This window comes from Schistocerca piceifrons, chromosome 2 (genome assembly GCF_021461385.2).
Source record: "Schistocerca piceifrons isolate TAMUIC-IGC-003096 chromosome 2, iqSchPice1.1, whole genome shotgun sequence".
Lineage (NCBI taxonomy): Eukaryota > Metazoa > Arthropoda > Insecta > Orthoptera > Acrididae > Schistocerca > Schistocerca piceifrons.
This window is the reverse complement of record NC_060139.1, coordinates 1,006,493,524-1,006,519,667: the sequence shown is the minus strand read 5'-3', so window position 1 is coordinate 1,006,519,667 and position 26,144 is coordinate 1,006,493,524.

The window sequence follows — 26,144 nt, the reverse complement described above, 5'->3', positions numbered from 1 at the left end:
AAACATCTGACGGAAACTGAAATACCGCCTCGACATTCTCCAAGCTACCAAGGGAGCACACGTTGAGATTTACTAACGTAAGTAATTTTTAAAAAACTAGTAACACTAACCTATGTAATGGCATCAAATGTAAATTATAATGTCAAATGGTTAATCGGTAATAAATTGTTTTAATCAGGGCAAGTCTTTGTGCTCAACCTGTAGTGTTTGGAGATACAATGCGATGCAGTATTTGTAAGACTTTGGATTGCTTGAAGCAGACACTAAGAATATTGCTGACACTCCAAGTATAAAGAATGGTTTAATTTTATTCCAAAAGTGACTTAATTTCGAACCTACTGGTGAAATGTATCAAGAAACTACAGCACTGATTAATAAACCTAGATGTGGTGTAGAAGATAATGTAGTAAGTTTTACTGTGGTGGTGGTTAGTGTTTAACGTCCCGTCGACAACGAGGTCATTAGAGACGGAGCGCAAGCTCGGGTTAGGGAAGGATTGGGAAGGAAATCGGCCGTGCCCTTTCAAAGGAACCATCCCGACAATTGCCTGAAACGATTTAGGGAAATCACGGAAAACCTAAATCAGGATGGCCAGAGACGGGATTGAACCGTCGTCCTCCCGAATGCGAGTCCAGTGTGCTAGCCACTGCGCCACCTCTCTCGGTAGTAAGTTTTACTCCATGTATTGATAAGTAAAATAAAAGAAAAACTGAATGGTATTATATTAGTTACTCAAGACGAATACAAACCGCTTTGAATAACTGACAGCAACATGGAATTTTAATTTCTGAAGCATATAGATCAATCCAAATTTAATAATGGAATTGCATAAATTTAGGGATAAAGATGAAGATTGATATTTCCATATTGATACAAACAGTCCAAAGGAGAAAATATACTTTTATCCAGTTATAGTTTCAGAAATCTGTAATGCATTAGGAATTGCACACTAAGGTAAAAGTACTTCAGTTATGTATCATTTCTGCAGTAGTTCAAATACTAAAGTAAGTAGAGGTGATATTCCTACAACAAAAAACTTATATTGAAAACTGGATCACAAATAGGAAGAAGAGGAAACTAAAGAAGATTTAAATGCTCTAGATTTATGTAAACTGAATAATAAAATTAAAGCTTTCTAATTATTAATCAGATTTTTTTATATTTGCTATGAAAACTTGATTTATATGACGGATTCGGATAATTTTGATATAGACGCTATACAACAATACCTAACTTACTGATTAACTTTTCATCCAAAAGGATTTAAAAATATAGCTGTAGCATATGAAAGGCCATCTGAAGATGCTGATTTGCTCATTAATAACAAAACGGAAGTAATAGTTATTAGATTAACATTTGATTATTGACAGTATTTAACAAGTTATTGATTGAGTGAAATTGTAGTTCCTCATTGTATTATAAATCCATATTCTGGCGAAAGCTGCCCATTTTTTGATAAAGTTTATCGACTAGATATTGCTGAACACAGATGAATAAGTGTGACTGACTCACACTGTGAGAAAATAATACGGGTTTTCATGAATGTCTCAAGTTGTAGAACCTGATTTTAGATATACATGTATTATTTTACTTTATTAAGGACAATAAAATTCCTATAAATCCCATACTCCACAACATCAAGCCATTGGAAGACCCAACTATTTACACAGTGGGAGGTGATCATAGATTACATTTTAAAATAATAGACAGGTATTTACCACGAGAAACTTTCAAATATCTGACAGAAGATTACCACTATGTCAGAACTCATTCTTCACATGAAGTCCTGCAGGCAAAGAGTTAGTGGGTAACTCGGTTTGTGATTGATCACCATGAACAACGACTTACTAACTGAATTATAGCCAGAAACGACTGTAAATTTCCTTCAAGTACATTCCATGAAAACCATCAAAATACAGAATAAAAGAATGGGCACTTTGCGACAGTGAAAGGCTGCTGGCACTTTAAATGCAGTTATTTGCAGGCTGAGCAAAAGAGGAAGCACCAGGAAAAAAAATCCTAGTTGTAAGTTTTATTTGACACCAGCGAGCTAATATATCAGAGTAGATCCTCTGAAATAAGTTTTACAAGTTGGGCCAGTAGGAAAGTGTCATGATCAGGAATTATAATGATAAACAAGCCGGAAGTTCCACAGAAAGTGGCCAATGGAGAAGTTCGCAGATCGATCCACTTCACAAATGACAGAGCTGACACGAATTAAATTCTAAAGAAGGATAGGAATGTTGTGCTGATAAGTTCGATGCATCATAATGACCAAATCAGCAAGCGAAGTAACAGGAGGTCAGAAACCGGATTACAAATGAACTTAATGGCCTGTTCACACGTTATATGAATTAGCAAATACATATGCTGGCAAATAAAAGACAAACGGCTGTCCGATGATTTAGTGCGGCATTCTGGACTTTTCTGTACGCACAGCTTATGTTTCGTGGACACGTATATACCTCATTTCAAACGTAAAATCTTTCAAGATTGGATGAATCCGTGCGAACAGAAATCAAAAACTTGAAAACAGTGTTGTAGAGTTGTAGTGCACAACAATGGAGTACAAATACAATAGTAATTCATATATAGTACTTAATGCATGTTTAAATAGACCATATTTTTAAATACCACTTGCACACCTTGGGGCAAAATCGGCACCCCGACACAACAGAACACATGGTTCTTGACCTGGGCAAACATTTATTGAATCCGTTACAGATGCTTGTCTGTCTCAAACTGCAAAGAAACACTTCAGACATGCATTTCTTCTCCAAGACAGGAAGAAACCAGTGAAGCAAGACAGAAGAAGGTTTTCTGCGGTGGAAAGGAAAACAGAAAGCTTTCTTTCAGTTATAAGTATGGACAGAATAGGAGAGGATAAAGTTGCTAAAGACACGGAAGGAAACAATGTACAACGGAGGAATAGTTGGTGGATCTGAATCAGGGCTGAAGATGTTATAACTAAGCAGTTCAGTTATTCGTTAAACCATGATCTTTAGTTTATACAACCGGACTTTACTGGGTGCAATACTAATCCCCCATCAATGTTTCTTCTGCAGCCTTTGCATCAAGACGGTTTGAAGTAAAATTTGAGAAATGGAAAAATCTGCGGGAGATGAACTACATTCATCTACTTTACCATGAGCTCTAAATCAACAGATCGCATTCGCAAGCATGAGTCACAATGAGTGTAGAAGAGTTAGTTGGGAAACAAGAGGACATGGCCAAGGAAGGAGACGTGGAAGACTGAAAAATGCAAAACACACTGGTGCAGAATCATGAGTATTGCGCAGGAAGGACATTCTTCAAGAGATCACAAAAGGAAATGATTGTGACTCAATGGACACTGACTGTGAGAGGATTATAGAAAGTGAATTTAATAATCAGTTACACATGTTGGAACCACACCAATATATTTTTGTTTTAGTTTTTAATTTTTTTTGCTTTTTACCTTTTTTTTAGTATGTTGTATTAATTTCGATTAAACTACTCACGAATCTTTTTTATACAGATTATATGTATTGTGCTATTTATACAGGGTGTTTCGAAAAGAACTTTACAGCTTTGAAAATTCGTATAAAATAATTCCTAGTACCTTCAGAGGTGATTGTAGTGTCAATTTGTAGGGAAATAATCAGGTTTAGTCTCGCATTTCAGTAGAGCTGAATCGCATCATTACGAGCGCTAGCGGCAGTCGCGTTAAAGATGGCTGCCTTCACAGGACCTGAGCGTGCTAGCTGTCTGTTTTGGTTTGAAGAATCGAAGTCGGCGACAACAATTCAGCGTAATTTCCGTGCCAAATACGCTAAAGATCCTCGTAGTAGGTCTACATTTTATGACTGGCACAAATGTTTTGCAGAAACAGGGTGCCCGGAAACTCACGAGAAATCATTATGTCGTCCAAGCACATCCGACGACGTCGTGGAGCGAGTGAGACAACGTTCTGTCAACAGCCCTACGAAACTGACCCGCCATGCATCTGGTGAAGTGCAAATCCCGCATACAACTGTCTGGTGTGTATTGTCAAACTATTTGCATTTGAAACCATAGAGATTGGGGATCATACAAACAATAAAAGACACTGATAAAATTTCTCAAAGGAACTTGTGTGCAGGTACGTTAAACCGATTACACGAGGATGAACATTTCTTGGACAAAATCATTTTTTCCTGGTTAGTCGACTTTTCACTTAAGTGGCAATGTTAACACACATAACTGTAGGATTTGGGGCAGTTAAAATCCACATCAAACGTTGCAACATATTCGTGATAGCCCTAAAGTGAACTTTTTTGTGCATTGAGCAAGCACAAAGTGTAAAGGTCCCTTTTTTCGCGAGAGAACCATCAATTGGGCAATGTACCTGGCTATGTTACAAGAATTTTTAGTACCACAAATCGATGAGGATGATCAACAATAAAATGTTTACATCATGCTAGATGGTGCACCACACCACTACCTGGCTGACACCTGGGATTCTCTCAGTGACTGCTTTGTAGGTCAATGAATTGGCCCCCACGTTCCCCAGACCTGACTCCACTCTATTCATCAAGGATATCGTGTTTGTACCTCCTGTGTCGGCTTCTCTACTTGAACTTATTGCAATAATTTAGGCCACCAATGAGCAAGTTACACTTGCAATGTTACAACGAGTTTGGGAAGAAATTACTTTCCGATGAGATGTGTCCAGAAGAACTAGTGGAAGCCACAAACAACATCTTTAGTTTAAGGTAAAAAGACTAGATGTGCTTCCCTACAAAGTAACACTAAACCGAGCTCTACACCTTCTTTCAATAAATTTACTGAAATTTTAAAGTTGTTAAGTCCTTTTCGAAACAACCTGTACAACATGAGTGCTAAACCAAAAAAAAAAAAAATCATAATATAGCACAGTAAATACAACTCTTTCTTACTTGTACGTGTTTCACTCCAAAAAGCTTCACCGTGCAAGGAGTATGATACGAAACAGTGCAGGGTGACTACAATCTCTAACCATTCCTACAACTGTACGCAGACTAACTGAACATTAGGATAAAATAGCTAATATTTCGATTGTAAATCGCATAATTTATAAATGGCCATTTAACTTTGGCAGTAATTTACTTAGTTTGCCTCATCAGCCACTTCTCGCACCTGTACTCTGACCCCTAAATTGCTAGTTTTTGTACCATGGGGATATTAATTCAAGAGCATTTTGCAACTAATTTTGGTTTTTTGAATCCATTACTATACGCCCAAGGAGAGTATATCTGCAAATCATGTAATGGGGTTACTCAGATTGTCTCCTAAATCGATAGTCTCATTGGTTGCCGAGAGAATGTCATTTCACCACTCACTAACTTCTACGACTGATGGACTCTGTCAGAGACATAAACCTGCCTTGAAAGACGAACCGATATTTGACATCCAACTCATCTGGACTCGATACGCAGCGTGGTAAGAGACATTATTTTTCTGTGTAGTAAATTTTGCATCCAGTAGACCTATAAATCATATAAAAATTTAATAGACTATTATTTCTGTTATTATTTAAAAGCGCAATGAGTATAAATTTCAATATATGCTATTCTTCACGTTGCTGTAATGTACAAAGAAAAACTGCTTCTGCATGCGTAGGCAAAAAACAAAAAAAAAAAAATAGCCCTGCGATACTTAACGCATGTGCAAGTTTCCGCTGCGGTCAGAAAATACTCGCAGTAATTGCCCTCCGCGGCTGTACAGCGCTCGGCCACCCGTAGTCCTATTACGTACGAAGACGCCTGGCTGCCCCTGAATTGCCACTTTCTGCCCAGTTGCACTCGCCGGAGATTGCCTATCCGATACGTGCATTCACTTAAACACACGCACACACGCACTGCCCACCCGCCTGCTTGTTCGCCAGCGCATTTACGTAGACACACACACACACACACACACACACACACACACATACTCGTAGAGCCCTTCCTGATGCGCTCAATTTCCGCAACGACGGGTAACAGACACGAGTTAAAAACCGACGAAATTTCAACTGCAGTTTTACTTTGGCCTGTTTCAGAACGAGCAGTACAACGCATCTCTGTGGTATAGTATGTGAACGTATTGTTTAAAGCGAACACTCAGGGTTAGTCGTGACCGTGGCCATTATGAATAACAACTGAAAATACAAATTTGGATGAACACTCACATTTCGTAGGATTATACCTCAATCGTAACTTAAGTTTATTTAAATTAATGAGGTATTGACGATTAGTACGTACGACTTTTTGTCGGTAATATGTGAAACTGTCTGACAGAAAATATCTGTTTAAGTACAAGGCTGAAATTCTGATGCTTTGCTAAGCATTAACTTAAATGTAAACACGTTCAGTAGTTTCAGGCTTCTTCCCATTTGTATTTACATACTATACGCTTTCTCTAAACAGTACTAAGCTGATCGCTTGCTAGTTAACGCAAAAATTGTTCTATGTGATGTATATACACATGTAGAAAAATGCCTATTTCTGTCGACCTCTGCAATCAAATCGTCCGCTTACATGTTTTGTCTTTTTCTGTGTGACAGTGACACAATTTCACCTGCGCGGGGATCATAGTCTTGATACTCCTAAATATCAAGAGAGACAATAGTGTCAATTCCTTATAGTTTCATTCTTCTTGGTGCAGGGATTCAAGTAAAGTTGCCAGCACTAAGGGATAAATAGATTAGGCTGTGACGTAGGAACGTAAAATACGAGACATACGGAATTTTGAGTCGGTATGTGGAGTGTGCTCGGATAGCCTAACCCTAAGTGGTAAGGTGACCCTTCATGATAAGCAGAGAATCCGGGTTTGATTCCCGGTCTGGTCCTAATTTTCACTTGGCACTGATGGGTAATATAGCTATACCCAGTAGAGCTGATGATAAGATAATTCACAATTCAACGAGTATATTTCGAAAATATTGCCGCATCTGTACAGTGGCCAGATAAAATACATACTACAAATTGTTCAAATGGCTCTAAGCACTTTGGGACTCAACATCTGAGGTCATCAGCCACATAGACTTAGAACTACTTAAACCTAACTAACCTAAGGACATTACTGACACCCATGCCCGAGGCAGGATTCGAACCCGCAACCATAGCAGCAGCGCGGTTCCGGACTGAAGCGCGTAGAACCGTTCGGTCACAGCGGCCGGCTACCTATTACAAGGCTTTCACTGAACATAAGGTGTTAATAAAGACAACAGTGTCAACTCCTCATAGTTTTATTCTTCCTTGTGCTGGAATACAAATAAAGTAGCGAACGCTAAGCGGTGAACAGATTAGACAATTGCTGTGACCAGGCGAAACTACCTTCACCCGGCCAAAAAATTTGGGTTCCTTGCATGCTCTGGGAAGTGGTTCATTTTTAACTACAACAGGTGAAATACTAGTTCACATTACCACATGTATTAATAAAAGATTTACTTAAAATTTCACAACACTCATGAACTAGCAAAGCATAACTTGGTGCAGTAATTAACACATAATTCTCTGGAGGTACAAAGTTCATCATTAACAACACTGCAAGTTCATCTGAAATATTAACTAGACTACTGTTTGATCCAAAACAATGGTGCTGTCTGCTGTAGCTGAGGTCTCGAACTGGGCAGAGCACTTACATGCTTGGCACCATATTGACCTCAGTGTGGGGGTATTGCTGTTGCTGAGCAGGAGGTGTGGTTTTCTGAAGCGCCTCCATCTCGTCATTGTGTGTTGCAGGGAGTTCACGTTTATGGCCTTTGATGTAACACTCTGATATCTAGACAACACCACAATTAAGGATGTAGACTGCAGGACATAAGGAATTTTCGATCAGTTTTGGGAGATAGCCTAAGTGGTATGATGACTAGAGTCCCAGCTGAACACCAATTTTTCTTTTCGTCGATGGGTAATATAGCTATACCCAGTACAACTGACGCTAAGAGAATTCGCAGCTCAGGGAATATATTTCGATTCGGGAAAAAAGCATAGACGGTGTTTTAGCTTTATTAAACGCTGTTAGTTTCGAGCTTATCTCATTGTGAAGTGCATAATAACACACAAAATTAAATGAAAATTGCAATACATAGAGACCTATACAGCTGTATTGGCTGTAGTGTTTCCTAAATCACAGTAGTTACTTTTAACAGGTGTGGATCCATCGTACTCGTGAATTAAAGAGAATGAGCCATATGTGATTTTTCATAGCACGGTTGTCAAAGGCGTGATGTAAAATACAAAATGCATGGACTGATAACAATTATGAGTGTCACACATAACCAGTATCTGTGTATCAGTGACATATAAGTGGTTATATGAGACATGTTAATTGAGTGTTAATACCAGCTGGAATATGGACAACGATCAGCTGTATAATGGCAATACAGCAATGAAAATTCGTGCAGAATCGGGACATCGGGACTTGAACGCTGATTTCCCGGCTATTGTGAGCGGTGGCATTACCATAAGGCTAACCGAGCACACTTCGTGGCCACATGGAAACTTATTACGTAGTCAACAATGTGTCAACAACCTTCACTCGTACATTCATTATTTATGTTCCCGCAAGGGGAAGACCTTTTAATTAAAATTCGGTTGTCTGTTTTTGGCGGATAAATACGATGTTACGTCGCACTTCTGAACACACAGGCACTACAATATCGTGAATACCATAACTCTCGCAACTCCTATCACTCCATGCATTTGTGTGTTAGGCCATACATTTTCATGAATATATGGATTTTAATTGATGCGATAGTGCAAGCACACCTATTAGGACTAGTAACTGTGATTGAGAAAACACTACATCCAGCACTGTTATATGGTTTTTTATATAGTAACTTTCATTTAATGTGGTTTGTTGTTATGCTTTTAGATGTACTTGTAAATGAGCTAAGCTCGAATGTAGTAGTGCTCGTTAAAGTACAATTTTAAAATGCAGCCTGGTGAAAGGGTCTTTATCCGTCATTGTCAGACATTGGCCACAGAAGACGTACACGCAAAAGATCTACTACTTTTTAATTGAAAGAAATTCACCTCATGATGAAATTATAATCCCAGTACAGCCGTAGTGGGAAGAACAATAAATGTGACTGCTTTTAATAATTTGCATTTTCAGTTGGAAGTCGAGTGATAAATTACATCTCAAAACAACTTGAAATGAGGGATTTTTTTTATATTTCTGCAACAAATGTTTCATATTACATATTAATCTCAGTCGTTTTAATGTAGCGAGATTCCACTTTTCGTTAGCTCTTTCCTACACGATCGCGTTTTATTAATTTTATACGAGACTAGATGCTTTTGTGTACCGGAACGCAGTCCTTGTGAACATCTCGCAGCTCTATACTTGTGCTGAATATTTTTTAAATAAAAGTATTTTATCATCCTGAGAAACTTCCCATCTAATTTTAAGAAGCTAGAGACATAATGACTATCGTTTCCCTTAAATAAACTAATTATTTCGATACGTTACAGATCTGGGGAACAGGCACCCTTACCAAAACATTTCTCCCCTGTTGTTCTCGTACATTTCGATAAGTAGTTTGAGACAGCATTCTGTGCTGGACTGTACTGTGCCTCAAAATCGTCTTTGCATAACTATTGCAACATTCATTCACTTGCACCTGCTTACTTTACTGAAGTATTGTTTTCCATCCTCAGTTTATAATCGCCCCCCTCAGCCCCAGTCTCAACATCCATTATCAAATTAACTCTTTCCTGACGCCTTAAAACGTGTCCTATGAACTTATTCCTTCTTTTATTCAAATTGTAGGATAAAACTGTTTTATCTCCGCTTTACGTTCATACTTCTTCATTAACAACTCGATCCATCTAAAGTTTAGCATTCTTCTGTAGTATCATGTTTCAAAGTATTACCGTCCATGTTTCACGTACATATAAAATATCATTTCATCGAAAGAATTGTCTAATTACGTTTCAGTTTATAAGTTTGTTTATTAAATATGTGTTAGTCACGGTATATGCTTACAAACAGAAGAATTTTCAGGAAATGCATTTTTTTCTGAGAATGGCATAACTGATGTATTAGTTCGTTTTTCTTCTGTTATTTACCGGAAGGGAATCATGCGTTACTTTTACATCTACCGGTTTCAACTGGCATATGCAGTGATTTTCCGATCCAAAAGAAAAGAAAGAAATAAATGAGTGTCTGGGGAGAGACTTTTCATATAAATCAGGTGTGTTGGCCACAGGGCCAATGTACTGAACAGTGTTACCTCTCCTGTCTCTAGCGACCACAGGCTAATGAGGTAAGATGTGAAATGGAATGCTGGTGAAAAAAGTTAGGGAAATGTGGAAAATTGTTTGCTGCAGTTAGCAGTGAGGGTCAAGCAGAATTAAATTGTTTCATTTATCCTGAGCAGAACAGGGTCTTAAGGCACTTTTTCACAGGAACTTTAGGTAAAGTATTATTACAAAGCATGGTTCACGAATATTTTCACATTCCATGTTCACTTGTGGCTCACTTGTGTATATATTGGAGACACTGTTATGACGCTGTTTATAGCCACGAACACAAGTAGTAGAGACATACATTAATACTAACATAAAATTTAATTAGTTTAGTGATTTTGAAGTACTACTTAATAACAACGGAAACAGGTAGGATAATGAGAGAGAAGAGCTGTTCACAAAGAGCAGACTATTTCAGTAGAAAAGTATGTACAAAACGGGCAGCGAAAGTTGAGGCTGATGGAATCACTTTAGTGACCTGCGAACAAATGTATGGAAAATATAGCCATTATAACAGAAAGTGGACCATTAACAGTCTTTTGATGTTGGAAAGGAGTCCAGTTTCTCTGAGATTTAGAAGACGACCGTTCCAAAGCCGGCTTCGTGATACCGAATATCATTTTGAGAAAATTACTGTGCTGTGTAGTGGAGTTGAGAGGGGTTAGCTTTATTGAATATTTCTGCGATTACTTTCCGTTCTTGTTTTAATGTTATGCTTATATGAAGGGCTCACAATCTGGAAATTGTTCTACTTTCATTTTATGACATTTTCCAGATATAAAAATGATGTTTCCGGCGTATGACAGTACACAGAAGAGCAGATAATCAACATTACTATTGTATTACCCGAGATACTGAAGCAACTATGATCCTTTCACGAAACAATATACTTCTTTTAAACGACATTCGAAAGCTGTTAAACAGACGTGTACAGTAATATGACACCAGTCAAAGTTGGCGTTGAAGCTTTTCTCAAAAGTATCCAATAATAAGCTCAAATTGAAGGGCAGCGTGGCCGGCGTCTCCTATTGCGGTGTAATCACTGCCAAGTCAGTTCCTCATGCCAGGCCTTCAGTGACTGTTTCCCATCTCAAAGCCAAGGAGGGGCCATGAATCTGTGTTCACTCCCGTGGTCTTGTAGACAAGGCCAGTGGCTGAGCGAAGATAGCTCTTTACACACAAAATTGAGGCCAGCATACTGCTGATGATTTTTATTCAAACAGTAAGCGGTGGCTCAAATCAAACAACAGGGCCTACAACGCTTTTTTTTTGTCGTATGAAACTAAGTGGTTCGAAAGACCATTCCAGGTCTTAAATATCTATGTTGTAAACAGGCTGAACACTAATAAAACCGACAAACTGCAGGGACGGAATCCTGACAGGAAATGGAGGAAAAATGTCCTTTCAACATACACTCCTGGAAATGGAAAAAAGAACACATTGACACCGGTGTGTCAGACCCACCATACTTGCTCCGGACACTGCGAGAGGGCTGTACAAGCAATGATCACACGCACGGCACAGCGGACACACCAGGAACCGCGGTGTTGGCCGTCGAATGGCGCCAGCTGCGCAGCATTTGTGCACCGCCGCCGTCAGTGTCAGCCAGTTTGCCGTGGCATACGGAGCTCCATCGCAGTCTTTAACACTGGTAGCATGCCGCGACAGCGTGGACGTGAACCGTATGTGCAGTTGACGGACTTTGAGCGAGGGCGTATAGTGGGCATGCGGGAGGCCGGATGGACGTGCCGCCGAATTGCTCAACACGTGGGGCGTGAGGTCTCCACAGTACATCGATGTTGTCGCCAGTGGTCGGCGGAAGGTGCACGTGCCCGTCGACCTGGGACCGGACCGCAGCGACGCACGGATGCACGCCAAGACCGTAGGATCCTACGCAGTGCCGTAGGGGACCGCACCGCCACTTCCCAGCAAATTAGGGACACTGTTGCTCCTGGGGTATCGGCGAGGACCATTCGCAACCGTCTCCATGAAGCTGGGCTACAGTCCCGCACACCGTTAGGCCGTCTTCCGCTCACACCCCAACATCGTGCAGCCCGCCTCCAGTGGTGTCGCGACAGGCGTGAATGGAGGGACGAATGGAGACGTGTCGTCTTCAGCGATGAGAGTCGCTTCTGCCTTGGTGCCAATGATGGTCGTATGCGTGTTTGGCGCCGTGCAGGTGAGCGCCACAATCAGGACTGCATACGACCGAGGCACACAGGGCCAACACCCGGCATCATGGTGTGGGGAGCGATCTCCTACACTGGCCGTACACCACTGGTGATCGTCGAGGGGACACTGAATAGTGCACGGTACATCCAAACCATCATCGAACCCATCGTTCTACCATTCCTAGATCGGCAAGGGAACTTGCTGTTCCAACAGGACAATGCGCGTCCGCATGTATCCTGTGCCACCCAACGAGCTCTAGAAGGTGTAAGTCAACTACCCTGGCCAGCAAGATCTCCGGATCTGTCCCCCATTGAGCATGTTTGGGACTGGATGAAGCGTCGTCTCACGCGGTCTGCACGTCCAGCACGAACGCTGGTCCAACTGAGGCGCCAGGTGGAAATGGCATGGCAAGCCGTTCCACAGGACTACATCCAGCATCTCTACGATCGTCTCCATGGGAGAATAGCAGCCTGCATTGCTGCGAAAGGTGGATATACTCTGTACTAGTGCCGACATTGTGCATGCTCTGTTGCCTGTGTCTATGTGCCTGTGGTTCTGTCAGTGTGATCATGTGATGTATCTGACCCCAGGAATGTGTCAATAAAGTTTCCCCATCCTGGGACAATGAATTCACGGTGTTCTTATTTCAATTTCCACGAGTGTATGTTCGGAAATGCATCGTCACCACGGTATATGACGCTGACGAATGAAAGTTTCTCTAGCCACATGACGTGTGTTCCTTGTGTGTTGCATGCTGTGTGATTGTCGCAACTTGCCTTAAGTACCAGAACGGTATCGCATACATGCCGGGAACACGTCGAGATAGTGGTTGTGTGCGGCTAAGGAGATGGCAGCACGGCCCTACCAAAACACGGACTCTCACAGAACCAATCATACCACACAACTTTTAAAGCCCTTTTTGGGCGTTTGTGTGACCAGGGGTCCTTTCAGGCAGACGAACGGGTAGGGACACGGCGGACTGTGCGTACACCAAAATTGGAGGACCGGGCTGCAGGCAAGTGGCCCGCCAACATGGTTTAGGCCAAAGTAGGATTATGTGGATTTTGTCGATGGTTTTTGCACCAGACCATGACAATTATTTGATTTCTGTCATGAGTCCACTTTACCGACGAAGAAATAGTTAACAGAACTTGCGGCATCTACGTGCGAAATCGTCATCTGTGGGCTACAGGTGGATGAGGCGTCTCATCCGAATCGGGTCAGAATCAATGTGTAGGCAGGCATTCTCGGTGAGCACGTACTTCGACCAGATGTTATTCCACAAAACCTCCGGATTAATTTGGCTGGGCTGCTTGAGAATGTGCCTTCGGCAATGCGACAGTTGGTTTGGTCTATGTTTGACGGATTACCACCCCACTTCCGTGTTACAGTTCGCCGACACCACAAAAACATCCCCCCCCGCACTCTGGATAGGACGTGGACGCCCTGTAGCATGACCGACTAGGCCACTGGAATTACATCACCTGGATTTTTACCTCTGAAGGCATCTGAAAAGCGTTGTAAATGCTGAACCAGTTCCTGATGTGTAAACTTTCAACAGTATGTTCACGATGCCTGTCATGCTATTTAGAGAGAGGCTAGAGAGTGCTAAAAAGTGATGCAGTCCATGATGTGACCTGTGAACGAGTAAGTTGTATCTCATAGATGGCCACTTAGATTGTCTATTGCAACACGGAAGCGATGCAGCTCTGTACTTTTTTCAGGACGATTTGTTCAAACGGTTCAAATGGCTCTGAGCACTATAGAACTTATCATCTAAGGTCATCAGTCCGCTAGAACTTCGAACTACTTAAACCTAACCACCCCAAGGACATCACACACATCCATGCCTGAGGCAGGATTCGAACCTGCGAATGTAGCATTCGCGCGGTTCAGGGCTGAAGCGCCTAGGACCGGAGGATTTGTTGTCGTAGCACCCACACCTTCCGTCGCCCACGTGTTCATAGGACCTTTACTCCCCCAGGAATCCGTCCTTGCAGTTTGTCGGTTTTATCGATGTTCACCTTGTGTATGCACACTGAAGGGACGAATGCAGATTTGTACCAAGGCCTGGATTCGAACCTAGGTCACGTGCTCGTGAAGCAGACGCGCTAATCAGTATGCCACTCTGGCTCAGTGCTGTACAGACTAGCATAGCACTCCTCCCTCTTCTCTCCGAACTCCCAACCCTCCCTCAACCCGCTACCTGCTCCCCCTAAACTCGAAAAGCATTGCAAAGGCTTTCCAGCTGGACTGGAATATTTATTTACTTTTCCTGGGAAGATTAGGGCCATCAGGCCCTCTCTTACATCTAACCAGGCATTCTACTAATTTTGCTTTCACATGTTTTGGTAGGCATGTTAAACTACATGTAGTACAAAAAGTGAAATAAACAATTACAAAGGTGCACTTGGAAAAATACATACACATACAGTTTACATTCGTAGATGATAAATACTGCTATAATTAGACATAATGACAGAGAAAGATTTTAGGGAGGAGTGCTAGCAGCAGGGGGTATGAGGGAGACTGATGGTGAAGGGAGGAGAAGAGTAGGGATATGATGAAACACAGTTAAGGAAATATAAAGGAAAAGAAGATTGCGCGGCTAATGGTGATAGATGATGAGGATGAAGAGAAGGGACCGAGATAGGAAGCAATAGCTTTGCTATTTGACAGAGGGGAAAGTTTGCCTTGTACATTAATTTTCTGGAGAAAGTTATGAGGATGATAGTGGGAAATGCTTCAACATCTTGTTAAAAGCAGCAGGGGGTTGAATTTTGCGCAAGGTAAGGGGCAGTTTGTTACAGATGCGGACGGCGGCAACAGAGAAGGAGTTTTGCAAACGCTTTTTGTTTTGTGAGTGGGCACAGTTAGGATACCAAATAACAGTGACTCCGTGTTTCGATTATGATGGCACGAAAGGTGTTTAATCTCTCAAGCAAGGTAGTGGGGTGCTTGCGGGACGAGGAGCTGATGAAGTAGACATAGGGTGTGGTAGTCACGCAATTTGTCCGGCCGCAGCTAGGAGTATGAAGCACTAACATGATGAAATCGGCAAAAGTTGCAGGTGTAAAGCACACAGGCATTCTTGGTTAGTTCTAACCGTCTACTCATGCCTTGTTGAATTAAATCACAATAGTGGAGCCTCGGTAGAACAAATGCTTGCACGATCTGGCGTTTCACGTCCTGTGGAAATACGTTACGACACTTTTTGAGAGCATAGAGACAAGCGTACGTCTTCCGGCACTCTGCGACTGTAATCTCTGCCCATTTTAGACGCTCATCAAAAGGTACACCCAAGCTATTAACTGTTTTTTGATATGGTATTGGAGTACCGTCGAGCAGAATAGGAGGCAGCCGTTCGCGGAAATCTAACTTATTAATTACTGATGAGCTATTAAGATTACTTGTGTTGCAGTGTTTATATCTTCAGGTCTGGCGCTTAGGTAAGCTGAGGTCGTCGGCATAGAAATTATATTTGCAGGAGGACATAACCGACGATATATCATTGACACATACAGAAAACAAAACTGGCCCTAAGACTGATCCTTGTGGCACATCTGAGGAGATTTTTCATTTACACAGACAACACGTTGCTGCCTGTCTAAGTAACTTTCAAACCACCTCACAGCACTATCTGAGAAATTAAGCTGTCGCATTTTTCTGAGCAATAGCTCAAAGTTAACAGTTTTAAAAGCTTTGCTGAAGTTTATTAACGTTAATATTGCTGCTTTCGGTTGTCGATGGCATATTTCAGGTCATCAGTTACTTTAATTAGAGAAGTGTTTGTGCTGTGGTGTTTATGGAACCCGGATTGAAATTTGTCATATAGGTATAATTCCTACAGATGTTCAGTGATTTGACCATGAACAATGTATTCAAGTGCTTTGGAAGCAGCAGGCAGAATGCTAATTGGTCGGTAATCACTAGGCAGCACCTCAGCATCGAACGATAAGAGACATCCTGCTTGAAACACAGGCATACGCGCTTAAATAAAATGAATGGGGGGTTCAGGCGTCAATGGGAACTTGGATTGAGGAGGGAGACCTGTTAGGAAATAGTCCTATCAGCTGTGCCAGGGTGGCGTAGTGGTTAGCGCATCTGCCCTGTGAGTAGGAGACTTGGTTTGGAATCCTGGCCTTGGTGCAAATTCTCATTCTCCGCTTCAGTCTGTGTATGTACCTTACTGAAGTTTGAGACCTGAAAAAGCACTTGTGTCTGAGTTTCAAAGATGATCCTCAGTTTTGTTCGATGCTCAGCCGCTATTCCAATAGAGTTGGGGAGCCTCTGCGATGCTGTTACAATTTGTGGGAATACGAAATGGGTTGAGGGGTGAATGGGTATTTGGATTGTGGAGAAATTCATGCTTGGGTTGTCTGTATAGTTCTGCAAATCCAACGTGCCAGGGTGGCCTAGTGAGAACAAATCCAGGTTGGATACCTTGACACAGGTTTTCACTCGTCGCTTCAGTCTGCATGTATGCATCAGTCTTGATTTGCAGTCGAAGGTGCTACTCCTATACTACGGTGACCAAAAATCAATAATGTCCAAATCCCAGGATTTGTCTTAATGTTACTGGCACATCCTGCAAAACGCTTATATCGGTGAAGAAGTTTGAATCGCTAATATTAAATGAAATGCGGTGCCGTCATCAAGCAGAAGGTTTATCTGCAGATCAAAGTGAAAGATCCTATTAGAAGCTGCATGCTCTTGCCTTCTTCAGAGCACTGAAATGGTACCCATAGATAGCTATAGGCGGATCTAGAGTAAAACTTGAAGCTCACCCCATTGTGTAAGCGGGCACTTTGTACTTGGGCAAATTGTTACAGGGGAAACAACAGGATTGTAACAGGCAAACACGTAAACCGATTAGGCACTGGGTAGCAAAGCACTCGATTTTGATTCTAAAACTTACTTTACCACTCAGTCACGGTCAAACTAAATAAAAATATTCTATCAGAAAGAACGTAAAAATATTGTGCTGCCAAGTCTCCAACCGGAATATGATTACCTAAGTTGAATAAGCGACGCAGCGGGGCTTCCACAGCCTGGATGTACCACTTTAGAAAGATAAGACTGCTTTAGCTATAAGTAAGACCGGTTTCGCACCATTTTCGCTGCATCTTCAGGTGCAACAAAATCAAATAAACGTAAAATGACTTGATTTTATTGCACCTGATGATGCCGCTAAAATGTTAATGAACTGGTCGTGCCTATGAATAAGCGAACTATGTATATGTCCATGTGGTCGCATTTCATGCAAGACAGACGAGGCAATGGCACTGTTTGAAAATTATAATTACAAGACGAAATAGTTAGACTACAAACATTCCCTTAATCACACTCTAGATGCTGAATGTTTTATGTGTACTTGCGTTCCAAATCATAAATGCGTTATTTAACAACTTGCTTGTGTCACCATCCTCCGCAGCAGGCATAGAACTACTTGTTTTGTAAATAAAACAACCTTTTCCTGCGGCCACTTCATTTATTTATCCCAGACGCGTTTCGCCTTCTTCTTGTTCTAACGCATTATCAGTAGATTCTATAGCGATACCGTTTTGTCATTTTTAGATTATTAAACAAAACACGTTGTGAGTATTATGTAAAAATGTAATTACTCACGATTTGCTGATCTGCGTTTCCTCTCATCTGGTCTGGAGGTCGCACTACCACTTTATTGCTCACATGTAAGCAAACTTTGCGTTCTGACCTTCTTCATACTGTTTACCACGCTTCTCCTTTTTCTGCCGTGTACTATTGTTCTTTTGTCACTCGAAATAACTATTTCTTTGGACACTGCTTTTCACAACGTAAATTTTGCAACTCCATAACGTGTTTTCTCCTCTTTGGTGCTTTACCTTCTTGTTGCCACCCTAACGAAGTATATGTTCATGACAAACTTGTATTCATGTTTTTTATAATGTGCGTGTGTTTGAGAGAGAGAGAGAGAGAGAGAGAGAGAGAGAGAGTTGAAGAGCGTTTCTTTTTTTGGGGGGGGGGGGGTGAGTTTGGTGGTTCGAATTGCATTGTGTTGAATATGAATGGACAAGCTGTTATTGAGTGGTTGAAAGCTGTAGTGTCAGCTAATTTGCCATTTCGTTCGAATATTCTGTGGAGGGGTTCATCGATAAGTGAGTGTAAAGACGTTGGGTGGTATTATTTCTATATTGGAAGGTATTATTATATTAATCCTCTTTGGGAGCGTTCATTTATTATTTTAGCTATTAGTGTAAATAATGAATTGCTTGGCGTGTATGCATGGTCATTCAACAGGATTTTCCTTTCTGCTTTGGTTATCTGTAAGTGGTAATTTTCTTGCAGGGTTAGGAGGCGTTTTTCATTGTTTACTCTAATTGTTTTGTCATCTTCTCTAGTGGTTGGTTTGTGGTCATGTTCTCTTAGGTGTTCTGCAAATGTGGAGTGGTTTGTTCCATATTACCAGGCTCTCGTGTGTTATTTGTATCTGACATCAGATGTTCTACCTGTTTACCAAAGAAGAAAGGAAAATCCTGTTGAATGACCATTCACACACGCCAAGCAATTCTTTATTTACACTAATAGATAAAATAATAGAATAACGCTTCAAAAAAGGATTAGTATAATAATACCTACAATATAATAATAATACAACATCTTAACACTCACTTATCCGTGAACCCCTCCACAGAATTTTGGAACGAAATATCAAATCAGCTGACACCACACCTTTCAACCACTCAGTAACAGCTTGTACTTTCATATTCAACACCATACAATTCGAACCACCCCCCCCTCCCCCCCCCAAAAAAAAACACACTCTTCAACTCTCTCTCTCTGTCTCTCTCTCTCTCTTTCTCTGTCTCTCTCAAACGCACGCGCGTTATAAACATCAGGAATCGAAATTAGTCTTGAACATATACTTCGTTAGGATGTGCAGCAAGTAGGTACACCACCAAAGAGGAGGAAACACGTTATGGAGTGGCAAAATTTACGTCGTTGAATGCAGTGTCCGAGGATACAGTTATATAGAATGCCAAAAGAACAATACTACACCACAAAAAAGAGGGAGAAACAAGGTGAACAGTGTGAAGAAAGTCAGAAGGCAATGCTGTGCTTACATGTGAGTAATATAGTGGTAGTGCGACCTCCAGACCAGATGGGAGGAAACAAAGATCAGCAAATCATGAATAATTACTTTTTTACATAAAAATCGCGAAGTCAACTGTTTAATAATCTAAAAATCACAAAACTGTAACATTATAGAATCTACTGATGATGCGTTACAACAAGAAGGCAAAACGCGTCTAGGATAAATAAATTAAGAGGCAGCAGGAATAGGCAGTTTTATTTACAAAACATTTAGTACGTCATTTAACGTCAAACATTTCCCATTTCTGAGAAGAATTTCAACATAACTGAAGAAAACCTACTCCCTTTTTCGTACAGACATTTCAGTCGAGGCATCGGCCACTGAAAGAACTCTTACGGATGGAAATAGACTTAGGTCTGCCATGCAGCTTGCAATATGCGATATCGAGGGCTAGACTGCATTCGGCTGCGGAGACACGTTTTCCATTACGCCACGCCGCTATGCTTTGTAGTATCGGTTCAGCGAGGAATGCGAGAAAAATAGAAGAGAGAGAGAAAGAGAGAGAGAGGGGGGAGGGAGAGAAGGGGGGCGGGGGGAAAGAGGGGTGCTATAATGTGGTACGCTTACTGACACATTAAGAATTCAAGCCTGCCGAAGCCGTTGTCAGTCACAGTAAACATTTTGACTAGTCACTTCAAATTTCTTCGGACGAAAAAGCTTGTAGCAGATAGAGCACAGCATCTCATTCTGAACGGAGAGAAGTCTTCAGACCTAAAAATTACTTTGGGCGTCCCAAAGGACTGTTATAGACTACACTGGAAGCATTTACTTGCACAAAATATCTGGTACTTCTTGTAGGGAGCTATTTGAAGTGGAACAACCACACAAAATTAACCACGAGTGTGGTAGATGCCAGACAGATCACTGAAGAAACCCCAGGAAACGTATTCCATCAACAACGGAAGTAGTTGAATGTTGCTCGTCAGTATGGAATGGGTACTGGACAGGACTGATGTAGGAAATAGAGATGTTCCAAACAACACCAGCAGGTATCTATATAAACTGTACCTGTTCACTGTATATTTTCGACATCTTCGGAAACGCCTTTTTCGACTATGTTACGATGATTTGAAATTTGGTCTGGGCCCGAAACTAGTCAACGAGTCAAGAGTGACTGATTTTTCGTTGTTGACCCAAGCTACTTAATAACGTTTCGTTACAGGTACATTTACAAATAGTAAGACCGAACACGAGAAAGAGATTCTCAGCCAGCTCCTGTGGTACACGTTGTAAGAGAGGCGTTTTTAGTCGCGGTATGGTATATTGTTACAATTGCGAGAGTGTACGTTCCTATAGAGTCAATCAATATATTGCTTTCTTCTAGTTATATCTCGCGAGAAACCCATTGACATAAAATCAGATGGAGTTCAGCCTACACGGAAGCTTACCAGCAATTGTTCCTCCCGCAAACTATTCGCGACTGCCGCAGTACAAGGCGAAGCGAAACTGGTACAAAAATTGCTTGACGCCACACACATAGAGCATACAAGTAGATGTAGATCACTTTCACAGTGATTTATTTAGGTTTTCAAGCATCTGTCATCAATAGCTTCACTGATATTTAACGGTGAAGTATTACAATGTCTTCTGTTCCATCATGCCGCTATTCGTTGTCTTGTATGTTAGTTGAAATCCAGAGGAGCTAAGGATTGTCTAAGAGCAACTGTTTGTTAGTTCATTGATCGTTATCTAGGATACACCACTTACAGACAACGAACTAGCCTCCTCTCTGCAATAGTGGGGAAAATTACCATCACCTCATTGTGGCTCTGGAGAAAGTCGGACAGGCACATTATACAGCCGTGCATCAGATCATATAACGGGAAATCAGACCATTTCTTGCTTGCTACGCTTGAGTAAAGACGCTGTAGTACTCTAAGATTAGATATTGTTTTTATTTTCGTGGAATGGCCTCTCGTTATTGTACTGCTTCTCTCACAATTTTCTCCACATTATTATCTAATGATACAATAATTAATTACGTAAATAAATAGATTTGGGAAGTAGGCGTTCTGGATACAAATTTAGCTTTGACCTTTGGATTACCTGCCTGCTGATTCAGGGCAAACGGATGATATTATCATGCGCCACCTCTGTCCTAAGCCACGAACCCTCTCCACCCCCTCTCCTCACTCTGAGCCATGCGTCTCCATATCCCTTGCCCCCACAGCCATTCTAATCCTCTCCTACAGTCACAGCCCACTATTTTAGCGGCCATTAAAACGAAACAGCCAACTGGTATATACACAGCACCCTGACACAGATCAGTAGAACATACATTCGTGCGTGCATACACGCACACACATTACAACACACACACACACACACACACACACACACACACATTTTCGTCTCCCAATCACTCCCCAATATTTTAGTGCTATTAAAAAACAAAATAGCCAATGACAGGCCAGGCTAGTATTTTACCAATCATTAAAACAAAACTTCCAGTCAGTCAAGTGGTATGTACTGCCTAAAGACGACCTTTCTTGTTCATAAACCCCCTTTATAACGAATAAAGTTCAGTCTCTCTATGAATCTTGGTGCAATGTCAATTCCAGGTGTGAATTGTCTGCATTATTTTTCTATACCAGTACAAAACACATATGGCTTGAAGAGTGTGCTAAGCAGTGAAGGTGTTAATAATTGACAGTTCACCTTATACCTACATCACTGGCGGTACAAGAACGATCGTTTATGACCGAACCATGAACCACTTTAAGGGAAAAGAAGATAATGGAGGTTGTTCTACAGTACAAATGCACGTAATAGGCTAACTAATTTAATTACTTTTTTATTTTTAGTCTTAGACCTGCTTGATTTTATATTTCACTGATGCTAAAGAAAAGGAAGGCTACGACTTTTACATATCAATAGCAAGGTCTTGTAGTGTAACGGCGTAAGTTTTGTATAAATGATTTTATTTTGACATATGACCATGTGCGGACTTCGTCACCTACGTCAGTTACAAACACTTCAAAATTATTTAAATTCTTTTAAAAGTTGTCTCTGAATGGTTCTTGAACGTAACTGTAATTGAAACATCATCATTCGAGTCGTATGCGCAGAATTACGTCACTCAGTCCAATTGGTTTGCGCAAACTTTTCCAACTTAGATGTCGTTTGTTTCTTCTCAGAAATTATATTAATGCAAGTTATCGGCTTTAATAAATATTACAACCACATTGAATAAACTTTCAAGACTCAAACTCGCGATGAACGTTGTCAAAATTAATAATCTTGTCAAATAAATAAGTAATTCATTAACATAATTCTTCATAAATAAATTCTGGGAGCACGAATTTAAACTTTAGTAGCATCCACTAGTTTATTATCTTCCTACATATAGACGTGAACCTGAGCCTTGACAAGATAGGACTGAACATTTACAACATGATTAAACTTTCTATGACGTCATTGTTGTAGAAACATTACAAATTCTTATTTTTTCAGTTTTTAGAAGCACGACGCAACAACTCGGTTTCAGGATCTTCTGTTGCCCTTTGGCTGTCGACCCGCGACGTATAGTGGCCAGCAATTTTCTCTCTGGTCCCGGCAGTGAAGATGCTGTCTCCGTTCGTTGCGCCGCCCTCTCCGTACATGAAACATAAAAATAAATACAAAACTTTAGATAATTCACAACAATTACAAATATTACAAAAATACATAAACAAAACACTGAATTAAACTTATATTCACCTGCAAACTGGGCTGACACTGGTGGATTGGTGACGCTTCAATTTCGCGTCCCACTACAGTCTCTCTGAAGAGATGAAGGACTGTATTTACTTCGCTTTCAATTATCAGTTACTAAATAATACCAAGATCTGCACCATTTCTAGCAACCGCTGTCTCATTTTATGATACCACTTTCTATTATCAGTTACTAAATAATATCAAGTTCACTTTAAATAAAAACATTTTAGGTTCAGCTTTACCGTGACTCTTACTGACATTAAATGAAACAACAGGTTTACTGTTACCAGTCACTATTTATTTACCACCACGACGCGTTTCAAATGTTTAAATCTCAATCATCAGGTGGATTTACATTTGTTAGTATGACATTTGTGTGTGTGTTAAGATTTTTTGAAGGCACTTGTCACCCTGTCTAGTGGAGAAACAAAACACTATTTCAGAACATGATTTTGGGTTTCTTTTGGACAAAACCTAAACGTATATCTAACGGTAAAAATAAATAAGTAAAATAGAGTACCTATAGTGGTCACAGGTTTCTTTCACTGTCGTAACACATCACATGTGAAAGAAACCTGTGACCACTATAGGTATTCTATCTTACTTATTTATTTTTATGTTAGATAAACGTTCAATTTTTGTCAAAAGAGACCCGAAACCATGTTCTGAAATAGTGTTTTGTTTCTCCACTATACAGGGCCACAAGTTCCTCCGAGAAATCGTAACACAACACACACATATGTCATACTAACAAATGTAAATCCACCTGATGATGGAGGTTTAAACCTTTGAAACTCGTCGTGTAGATAAATGAACAGTGACTTGAAACAGTAATCTTGTTGTTTCATTTAATTCCAAAATCTATAGAATATTTAGCAACCGATGTCACGTTTTTTGATACTTTAACGTAAGAAATCACACTAGATATTAACTGTTTTGAAGAGATCTTTAGTGTAATGTATCACTGCAACTACATAACACGCAATAGAACTATGAAAAACACCAAACAGGGCATCTTAGGTTCATAAAAACTTAGGTAAGCATCTTCGCTGTTTGCTTTGCTTGTGCCAAAGACAACTGCAGACAAGGTTCCATGTAGAAGAATAGTACTTTAAGAAAAGTTGTCTGAGTTATTTGTCAAAATGCATAAATATTTTTTTACAACATTGTAAAACACACATGACTCGCTTATTGGCGCTACTGCTGTAACTTATAATTTGATGCACTTGTCAATGATCGTAGTTCTATCTTTGTACCAAAGTAAAATAGCAATTTAAAGGAACTAAGAATTGTCTTTATTATTTAAGAAAGTGCGTTGTGATATTGACACTGCTGATGTAACATACAGTTAAGATAAACATAGCGATGACTGGTTTCTACTGGGGCAAAACGAAATCTACGGCACAATTTGATGAAAAACATATCGGATAGTAGTTTTAACCGCTGAGTGTAACATACACCCATGTAAGTAAGAAGAGAGGATTGCTATAGTTTATGTTGCATGTTTCAATTACTTTTGAAAGCCAGAGAAGTATTATACTGATTTTATGCTAGGTTATTAACTGTAACTTGCAGTACAAAACGGTTGCAATCTTATAACTTGCTGTAAAAAAGGGTTGCCACCTTCTGTGGACAATGGTAACTTTTGATGTCACATTGTGGAAGTCGACTTTTAATTCAATTATACTTTCCACAGGGTCAGACACAGCATCTGCTACGTAGCTGTAAATCATATCTTCCAGTGTGGTAATACCATGTCTTTCCGCCAAGGAAAATGTACAATTTCTCATATACATATGTTGGGGATAAAATCGATAAGATTGCTACTGATATCGTTATTCACTCCTGCTCTTGTGATTTGACATATAAATTTGTGATACAACTCTCTTCTACAATTGGAGCTCCTTCACATTAAACAGCCTGTTCGAACTGCCTTATCACTGTTCACAATCACATTGCGATATCCTTGTTAGGCTTCTGTACACGGAATTCATCATCTGATGTCAAGTAACCAGAAATCTCTCAATTGTTAAAAATACCGAAAACTTCGCATCGTATCGAAAACCTTAAGATAATTTTAGTTACACGTAGTTGTTGCCAGAAGCTGCATAACTCATCTCGGGGAATTACTCAGTGTTTTCATTCGGTATTTATACCCATAAAACCATGAGCTCTCTTTGGCAGCACCACATTTCCAAAGTTTTATGCTCCACGCCTGATTTTTTCATTCACCACATTTCACCTCCATCGAAGGCTACACTGAAGACAAAAACTATTATAAAAGACATTATAATAATAGGTCATGTTAAAAAATTTTCTTTCCCAAAAACACTTTTCTTGTTATTGCCAGTATTCGTTATGAATCCTGTCTACTTCGGCCATCGTCACTGTCTTGGCCGAAAAGGTCGCCGGATCTCCTCCCCAAACGAGAACTTCAGGAGTATTAGGGGCAGGGCCTCCAACCATCTCGCGATTTTGACGATACAACGTGCCAATTGGACAGAATTTGGCACGATAACTTTCAGGAGGTTATCGAAAAACTCTGTCAGTCTGTGCCAAGACGAATAACTGCTTGCATAAAGGCCAGCGGAGGACCAACGGGTTATTGAGTTGCTTATTGCTGGAGGTGTTTCTCTTGAACAAATCTCTAATTTTTCTGAAATTGTAATAATTTGTTTGTCTGTGCGTGTACATCACTTCTATCGATTTCCGTTCCAGTGGGATAATCCCGTCGTGGTTCATTGTTTGTTACTTATGTTAGAGTTTGTCTTGCACGTGAGGTGAAATTAAATTACTCACGTGTTTACTGATTCATCATCATCAGTAAAATGATTATTAGGATACGATACCATTTGCCCGTCATTTTTAGCTACATCGAACTGCTGACTTGTACTAACAACTAG